General features: G+C 46.8%; 1 pseudogene across 1 annotated transcript; it reads left to right on the forward strand.

Moving 5' to 3' along the window:
• The first annotated feature begins 4,647 nt into the window (after nt 1-4,647).
• On the forward strand, nt 4,648-6,841 carry LOC125547605 (S-type anion channel SLAH2-like; annotated as a pseudogene). The gene is made up of 2 exons (XR_015617963.1): nt 4,648-5,233; nt 5,321-6,841. The product of XR_015617963.1 is annotated as an S-type anion channel SLAH2-like (transcript).
• The last annotated feature ends 902 nt before the right edge of the window (nt 6,842-7,743 follow it).

Consider the following 7,743-nt stretch of genomic DNA (forward strand, 5'->3'; position numbering starts at 1 on the left):
CACAACCAAGGATTGACTGAGTCAAAATCAAGACATTAAAATTGTATACCTCAAATGAATGGGTCATCTCCAAAATTAATTAGGTACTCTCTCCGTCTCGGTGCATTAGTCATCTAACGAAAATCAAATAATCCCAAAATGCTAAGGCGAGAGACAGTACTACTAGTTGCATGCATATCAATTAGACCCCATCTAGACCCGGTCAAAATTAGATGACCTAATTTCAAATTGGAGATCTCAATTGGTTGTGAGGCCTTAAAAACTAGGGAGCTTAGTGTTACAGTATAGATACAATCAAAGTTGTAAAATTCATCTAAAATTTGTGTACGCAGTTTTTTGGCTAATTTTCTTTTGCATGGTTCTTATTAACATTGGCAAAAATGTGAAACATTGTATAAAGCCAATTAGCCCTTTGATACAAACCACTTCATGGGCGATCGTGTGACATTTTTTGACAAATGTGGATTTTATCGACTCAAAATGAAGCATCCAAGGAACACAAAAACAATGAGTCTCCGTTTGACTAGAAATGCACACAACGATGCCAACGCATGCACACAATGAAACACATCAGCAAATAGCAAAGTTTTACAAGACCAAGGGTACATTCCGCAAGCCAAACAGGTACATTCTTAGCACGGTCTTAAACGTAAGATGCCATGTAATGTAAGTGAAGGACACGCCTCGCACAAGCACATAGTCATGTTGTGACAAAGATTTGGCCTCCACTAATGGCCTCAATAAGATCATCTCCGCACATGCAATGAAAATTAATGATCGAGGAAGGTTAACGACATTGCCAAAATCCCAACTTGGGACGCTCCAATATTCCCACGTCGTCCCTCTCACTTCAACGTCCAAGACCCTCGGCCCTGAGGACCATCTCGTTTGGTCCCAGAGACCTCCACCCGCATATCTGTAGATGATATCATGATCGCTGACGCCCCGCCACAAAAGACCGTCTGCTCGGCCAAAAAAGTTGCCGCTGCTACACAACCATGCCCTCTTCCTCAGGTCATCTGCCATATACCGCGTCTCGCCTCAGGGTAGCCTCTTCAGTGCCTTGAGTGTCAAACCGCGACGGTGGCACCGGCGCTCACGATTACAGCTAGCGGGGCGTGGCCTAGTAATGCTAGCTCATTGTTCCGCTCGTGTGGCTAACTTGCTTCGTTCTGTTTTTGTGTGTGCTAGCTTTAGAAAAACCATCCAACTGATAACTAAAGAACACATCAACTACTGGCTAAAAAAATAGCTCTCGATTTTTTTGATAGATTTTGAGAAGTTCATGAATTCACAAAATGTTTGTGAATTTAGGGGGAAATCATGAATTCAAAAAACTCATGAATTTAAAAAAAATGTCTGTGAATTCAAAAAATATTTGTGAATTAGTAAAACTATTCATGAATTTTTAAGATATTCACAAATTTGTGGATTTAAAATTGCTCGTGATTCAAAAAAACACAAATCTGAAAAATGTTCACAGATTTAAAAAATAAAAAAATGAAAACTATTTACAGATTTAAAAAATTTCTTGACTTTGAAGAAACTTCATTTAATATGGGAAACAATTGGTGAATTTGAAAATTTTTCACTAAATTAAAATTTGTTCGTGAATTTGAAAATGGAAATAGAAATGATGAAAGAAGTAAGGAAAGAAAGAAAAAGCGAACAAAAAAGAAGAAAGAACCGAAAAAAAAAACTGAAAACAACTGAGAAAACAAGGAAAAGACAAAAAAACACGCATGAAACCAGAAATTCAATTCAGCTCCTGGGAGCACGTGCTCCGAGCAAAAAAATCATTTTTCAAATGCCAAAAAAATCAAGACAAAAATTTATGTGTTGTTAGTCACATCCAAATGCTACCTGCCAATTTTGAGGCAAAAAGGTTAAGCATTTTGGCCTGTTCAAAAAAACAAAATGAACACCAAATGTTACCCCGAAATGTCACCCCAAATTTGTTTTTCACCGACAAAACACTGCTGCTTCGTTTCGCATGAAAATTATCAAGCATGCTTGTGACACTAACACTAACATCCATAAAATATTCAGAATTTTTTGAAAATATTTAATATATTTTTTCGCATTACTGTTCACCCGGGAGCATGTGCTTTCGGGAGCCAAAACGCCCCTCGCGCATGAAACCTTCTAAAATCTTCACCAAACCAGTTGGGAGCTCAACCATACCCCCCTTAATTACATGGGCCGGCCCACTTAGGACCATCGCTACTGCACACTATATGTGTCACCAACAGAAGTACTAATAAGTTCGTCTCAAAAAAAAAGTACTAATGAGTGGCTAAGAGGAAACGCCTTCTCGCAAAAAAAAAGGGTGGCTAAGAGGAAACGCCGACCTTCGGTGGATGGCTAGAGATAACCATTCATGTTCCTTGAGGTGGATGTCATAAAAAGGTTCCATGAGGTGGGACCGGACACCTCATCAGCGAGATCGATTCACATAATAATGCTTGCGCACAAGAGGTATTTTACGGTGCATCATACTACCCAATATAACGGGTAGTATTAAACTGATCCAACGATGTTGATCATTTCTAATTAAGGGTAAATTTGTCCTTTGTTTCAACCTTTAATTGTGACGATTCATATATTTAATTAAAATATGATTCATCACGCGGTCGTCCTCAACCTCCGACATCCCGTCGTCGCCAATAACTACAGCCGGCCAAGCCTGGAGTCCGCCGGCGGCCGCCGGCCGCCCCTAACCTCCGCTTCCCAACGCCACTTGCAGTCCCCCACCCTCAGGACCTCCATCATCTTGACGCTCCCTGCCCTCCTCCAGGCGCGCGCGCCCTCATCTCCATGGCGGTGTGCGTCAGCAGGGCTGCCGGTTGGGCTGGCAAGCTTATGTAGCTGAAGGCTCATCCAGGTATGTAGAGATTGGTACAATTCTCTACCCAGCAGCCATACAATCCATCACACACACTCAACGCACTACAAATCTAGCGCCCCGCACACATCCAGTACTAAGCAGCGCACACACCCATCATCCATCCAGTACTCGCACGAATCAGCAAAACACACAGGCCACAGTTACCAGATGAGAGATAGAGGGGATGGACTGAGCTATCTTCGTGAATCGTGAGAGACGGGGGTTTACGAGGACGACGTCAGGTCGTTGGCGACGGTAGGCGTCGGTGGTATCACATGGGAGGAATCGATCTCCGAGCAGTGGCCCGGTCGTGGCGTCTGTGGCGTGGGGCTCTATGTGATGGAGAAAGGCAGCTCCGGTGCATGAGTAGACGGCCGCCGAGCGGCATGGCGAGGCTGCGTTGGATTGCCGGGTCGTCCGGCTGTGACTTCGGCGGGTCCTTGCCTGGCTGAGGTTTAACTGATGATTACTACCCAAAATACCCCTACCGTCTTAATATACTACCCAAACCGTGCTGTAGTATTCGTAAATCTGGAGCGTTCGTCCGCTTAAATGGACGGTTAATATATCATGGATGTACTGTAAAAGGTCTCGCGCACAACGGTGCACACATTTTTCACTGACCTTCAAAAGCTCCCTATAGTACGGAGCACTCAAAGTTTCTCACACTGTCGAGATATCAATTAATTTTTTTTGAAATAACCACATATATTTCATTAGACAAACATATTACAAAGAGTACACATGTGATCATCGCAAGAGGCATACATAAATGATATAAATGTCTTGCAATATTGCATCAAAGATTTCGCAAGAAGTAAAACTAGAATTTCACTTCGGCAGAATCTTGTGCCACGTCAAAACGTCGCCCACCATCGTCCTCCTTCACCGCCGAGGCAACGTCAAAGAAAGAGGAAAACTTCCTTCATACCAAGATCTAGAGGAACACCTTTACATATAATGATGCTTTTCGAGCGGATGAAACGGACCTCCGCAAGAGCAAACACATCTCGGACGTTTCTTCACCGACTGGCCACTTTTGGGCCTGTCGGTGGAAGTCCTAGTTTCCGGCTCGGCAAAGGTCTCTAGCTACGTTTGCATTGACCAACAAAGCATATATTGTGCAACAATAATACATCACTTTTTTTTTGAACCGGGCGAATCCCCTTTCCATTACTAGAACATAAATAAAACTTCAATGATCTGTTTTGCGGCATGCAATTTACATTTCATTAGCAAATAGAGGACCAGGTGTGGGCGAGTGATGTACTTTGACACGGCTGCACTTTTTTGACACGTGTTAGCAAAAACCAAACCCACCATGCACGATGCGCCCTCGCCGACTTGAGCCATGCACGCCACCGCGCAGACAACCAGACATGGTCGAGCTCCACATCGATCGTCTTATTCCTCACGCACATACAGTAGGTGGCTAGGGGCAAACAGTACAGTACAGTAGGCTCGTGTGTTCTTCCGTCCTGAGGTGCATGCATGCAGGAGATGAGATCCCGTCTCCTAGCTCGATCGGTGTCGGGTGAAGACGAAGACGGGGGTAGTCGGCGCGCGGCGACGTGGCAATTCGACGACCACCTACGAGGCTTGGAAGAATTCGGCGCGACCGCTGCTGCTGGAGCTAGCTGGCCTTCTGGGGGTACGTGCGTGCAGCTGGTGCGGCCGGTGGAACGCACCTTCGTGTTCCCCGTCCACGTGCATCATCCCGCTGGCCCGCCACTTGCCAGGAAGATCGATCAGCCGCGCGCGCGTATATATAGTACATGAGCTCGCTGCGATGAAAATCATATTCAAAGCTGATATCATTGCCACTTTCAGGAGAGTGCTCTGTCGAGGTTCATGGCGTCCATGGAGAACATCCATGTCCGGACGGACGGCGAGCCGGGGTGCGCTCTGCCGCCGGAAGCACACGCTTTCTCGGGGGATATCGGCGGCGGTACGACGATCGAGACGCCTTTCTCTGTGTCGTTGAGCGTTCCGGCCTCACCGATGGAGACGAAGATCGGTGTCCACCACCCCGCCATGCCCCTGAGGCAAGCCCGTCAACACTCGCTGCCGTCCCCGGTAGTCAGAGGTAATGCCGACGCGCCGGCCGTGCCGCGGAGCGACACCATGCGGAAGCGGGACCGGCGATTCGACCGCTTAAGGACCTTCTCCGGCCGCCTCGACCGCCAGCTCTCCACCCTCCGCGGCTTGTCACAGGAACTGCCGGCTGCTGACCCCGAGCGTGGCAGCGCCAATATCTCCGAGGAGGACACTGATGAGGACCACGACGTCCCCACCGCCGGCCGCTACTTCGCCGCACTCGAAGGCGCCGAGCTCGACACCCTTCGTGTATGTATATATCACATTTTACCATTTCCCGCAAGCAAAACCAGGGGTCGTTGCTTTGTTTTTTAACAACATGCTGAATGTTTGCAGTCGACGGAGGTGGCGGTGCTGCCCAAGGACGAGCTGTGGCCTTTCTTGCTTCGGTTCCCCATCAGCGCCTTCGGGATGTGCCTCGGCGTCAGTAGCCAAGCGATGCTATGGAAGACGCTCGAGTCAGAGCCCTCCATGGCGTTCCTCCGCGTGCGCCCCGCCGCCAACCATGTCCTCTGGTGGGTCTCCGTTGCCCTCACCGCCGTTGTCTCCATCGTCTACCTCCTCAAGGTCGTCTTCTACTTCGAGGCCGTCCGCCGCGAGTTCCACCATCCGGTCCGCGTCAACTTCTTCTTCGCTCCCTGGGTCGCCTGCCTCTTCCTCGTCAAGGGAGTGCCCCTCCCAGAGTGGGAGATCCACCATGTCTTCTGGTACCTTCTCATGGCGCCGATCTTATGCCTCGACCTCAAGATCTACGGCCAGTGGATGTCCAGCGGCGAGCGGCGCCTCTCGAAGGTGGCCAACCCATCCAACCACCTCGCTGTTGTTGGCAACTTTGTTGGTGCGCTACTCGGTGCCAGGATGGGCCTCCGCGAGCTGCCCATCTTCTTCTTTGCTGTTGGGTTGGCCCACTATGCGGTGCTCTTCGTCACCCTCTACCAACGGCTCCCCACTAACATGCAGCTCCCCAAGGAGCTCCACCCGGTCTTCTTTCTCTTCGTTGCCGCACCTAGTGTTGCGTCCATGGCATGGGCGAGGATCTCCGGCGAGTTCAACAACAGCGCCAAGCTCCTATACTTCATCTCGCTCTTCCTCTATGTATCGTTGGTGGTGCGTGTCAACCTGTTCCGGGGGTTAAGGTTCTCGTTGGCTTGGTGGGCCTACACGTTCCCGATGACGAGTGTTGCCCTAGCGACGGTGTTGTATGCGTCAGAGGTGAACACCATGGTAACACAAATGCTTGCGGTCGGGCTATCAGGAATTGCCGTTGTCACCGTCATCGGCGTGTTGGCGACCACCGTGTACCACGCCTTTGTGCGTGGGGACCTGTTCCCCAACGACGTTTCCATCGCCATCACGCAAAAGAGGCCCAAATTTAGCAACATACTTGCACACCTCCGCTCGCCCACTCCGGCGTCAAGTAGCTCATCCTCTTCATCCTAATTTCATTTCCAAGCATGACACCTACTTTGATGAGTCTATCTCCAACTCTAGGACAACGTGCAGCGTCGGTGAGACTCCGGTGGTGCATGGGCATGGAAGAGCAGAGTGTTATATGGTCGGTGAACAGAAGGATGCATGTTGTGAATGCACACAAGAGTTGATATTGATTAGTACTCCCACTGTAAACTAATATAAAAGCGTTTAGATCACTATCTAAACGCTCTTGTATTAGTTTACGGAGGGAGTGCCAACTTATTTGTACAAAGTTCCTTCTCTTTGTTTTCTTTTGTTCTTTTTCCATCATTTGCCAACTGACTACACGTAGTGGCAGGTGGCAGTGATATCCTTGAGCAATTTGCATTGCCATGGACCATGGTACGATATATAATTTCTAGAATTAACATTTGTGTTTGCAAATTGAGTGGGTTCTTAAGAAGTTTAAATTAGTACAATATCGAATTTTCAAGTATTGGTCGCCTTTCTAAGACTCTATTCTCATCTCCAATAATTCCATCGGAGGTGCTAAAAATCAGTCGACTGAGACTTCGCGAAGTCTCAGTCGACAGTCTGGCCGTTCGATGTTTGTCACTTCAAGATTGACGTAATATAATGCCTTTGTATCAATTCGGCCTGTTAAGATGCGACCAGCCCACTTTCTTTTTTTTTTGCCACGAAAGGCTACACGCGGCTGGCCAGCGGCTGGATGGCCTTTTCCATTGTTTTGCTTTTGTCTACAACAAGCAGGAAACTTGCTAGCGCAGCCCACTCTCGTGTATACCTGTATTTTATTTTTTGTTTTTATTTCCCTTTTCTGTTTAAATGTATATAATCATCAATTTATTTTTATTAAAATGGTTTATTTGTAATTTCTTTTTATCTTTAGGCAATACGGAACATCTAAATTTTGTAGAACAGACTTTTTTACATGCATGAAGGATTTTACGCTCGATTGTTGATATCTTTTGTACATGGATTTTTGTTTATTTGTATGTTGCCAGTTATTTTTTTTGTACATGGATTTTTTGTTTATTTGTATGTTGCCTGTTCTTTTTTGTAATTTTTTTGTTTCACTCATGTATTACCCAGGAATATATTTTTTGTAATGTTGATATGCCCTATTTTTCCTACATATGGTTGACAGAAAAAGGGTTGCATTTTCTTTCTTTTTTTTGTCACAAAAACTCTTGTTCCCCTTACGTACAACTAGAATTATTGGAATCCATGCAACTACGTGGGTGCAACACGTATGCAATTGTATGCATCCAAAACTACGTGCAACTCAATGGATAAAATGTGTCCGCAACTGTGACGAGACTTGT

The sequence above is a fragment of the Triticum urartu genome, chromosome 3A, assembly GCF_056163025.1.
Source record: "Triticum urartu cultivar PI428250 chromosome 3A, HENAU_Tu73, whole genome shotgun sequence".
NCBI lineage: Eukaryota > Viridiplantae > Streptophyta > Magnoliopsida > Poales > Poaceae > Triticum > Triticum urartu.